Below are 1,885 nucleotides of genomic sequence, written 5' to 3'. Positions count from 1 at the left end.
TTCTGGCATTTATTTACCTTCTATGGCTGTCACTGGAGCTGAGAGCCGGCTTTCTCTCTGAGGCTCGGCTGCTGAAAGCAGGTTTCTGGCCTTTGTTTTCTGTATTCGAAACAATGTTGCGACTCCAGCTCTGAGATCCCGGCTGACTGACAGGAGGTTTCTGGGGTTTTGTTTATCTTCTATAAATGTTACAATGTTTCCAACTGAAGCTCAGAGGCCGGCAAGGTAGGCGGGGAACGTTGGAGTCCTCCGTCACTGAAGGAAGCAAGCCTCCCTGTTCGCATCAGCTGCCTGGCTGCCGGCCGCCATCTTGGCTGACAGTTAATTTGCATATCTCCCTGATTAGCCAATGGGAAGGGTAACGGTCATACGCTAATTACCATGTTTCTCTTTTATTAGATAGGATGAGTTTATTCTTCATTTAACTTTTAAAACACTACTATACTTAAAATTAAAACAAAAACAATAGCAAGTAGTGAGCATATTAAGGTTACAGTCCATCACTCATTCACTACTGTATATAAAATGCCAGCAGTGTTATTCCCTGGACCCATTAAGTGGTCTGACACTGAACACTACCGCTAGGATGATGGTCATCATCCTCATATACTTCTCCATTGTAATGGTGCATTCTCTCTTGATTTGGATCAAAGTCCACCCATTCTACCTGGTCCATTTCATCAGTCTCTTCTACTTCCTTCCTTTCAGGTAGTAGTTTTTCCAGGAAAGGGAGTTTATCAGGAGAGAGAAAGCCATTGTTAGGAAAGTTTCCCTTAAATTCCACGATTAGGCGACCCTTTTCATATGGTCTAGGATAAGTTGGCATGCCTTCATTTAATACTCACTTGGTATCTCCATACTTGTCAATCTGACCTGGATGAGAGGTGGTGACTATGGTTCGGTTGTCAAGAGTAGCTATTGGCTTTTGGAAGCCACACAATGTTTCATCCAGCTGTATATCCATACACATGAAAAGGTGTTCTCCTCGTCAAGCGAAAACAGCATGGTCCTTCTGATCTAAAACAATGATAATATGTCCTGGCTCCAGCCCTGGGTCCTGGTCTCCTTCACCATGGAATGTTATCTTCTGGAAATCTTTCAATATGAAATTCTAGAATCTTCTCTCAAACTATCTTCCTTCTGTTACAGCTTTTGCATCAATCTTTAGGACGGATCCTTTCCCCATGGCCCTGGCACACCATGCACAGGCAAAGCAGATATACATCAAAGGCCAGTGTTTGGTATACAGAATCCATTGTCAGATTGGAGGAATTGCCTTCAGCTGTTCAGGTGTTTGGCCAGCAGGAGGCAATAACATGTAGACTGAAATGGCCTCAGCTGTCTGGCAGCAAGCAATCATTTTATGCATCCTTTTCAGGTTTGGGAAAATGCCCTCAGCTATTTCCAGATCAGCCCTGCTGACATGCTGGAATTGGCTTCCAACACAACAACAATTAGGTCAGTGTTTCTGCAGTGAAAGGGTTTCCATCACTGTTCTGGTCCTCAAACCAGTGACCATCACCCATGAAATTGTAGGCATTAGGGCACGTGGCCCTCTGCAAGACCTGGGCAAGAGATTCCCTTCACATGTATTGGCATCCCTTGCAAACAAGAAAAAAAATTCATGCTCCCAGACATACTTGAGGTTGTCACAGCTACCCCCTCTTTGGAGTGATCTCTGTGTCTCAAATCATCCATCTTCACATGAGAACTAGAGTGTCCACCGTGTTTCTTAGGAAAATATAGGCAGCAGTGTAAATTTTTTTTTTTTAAATATATTTTATTGATTTTTCACAGAGAGGAAGGGAGAGAGATAGATAGTTAGAAACATCGATGGGAGAGAAACATCGATCAGCTGCCTCCTGCACATCTCCCACTGGAGATG

General features: G+C 43.7%; 1 protein-coding gene and 1 pseudogene across 3 annotated transcripts in view; both read right to left on the bottom strand.

Moving 5' to 3' along the window:
* Positions 1-1,885, bottom strand: part of LOC102259170 (zinc finger protein 883-like) — a 30,583-nt gene that overhangs the window by 22,071 nt on the left and 6,627 nt on the right. The gene's annotated exons all lie outside the window — the stretch shown is intronic.
* Positions 402-1,267, bottom strand: LOC102258874 (annotated as a pseudogene).

This window comes from Myotis brandtii, unplaced genomic scaffold (genome assembly GCF_000412655.1).
Source record: "Myotis brandtii unplaced genomic scaffold, ASM41265v1 scaffold650, whole genome shotgun sequence".
In the NCBI taxonomy this organism is placed as follows: Eukaryota; Metazoa; Chordata; class Mammalia; order Chiroptera; family Vespertilionidae; genus Myotis; species Myotis brandtii.
Note: the sequence above shows the minus strand (reverse complement) of the source record. Positions and strands in the feature narration are given on the sequence as shown.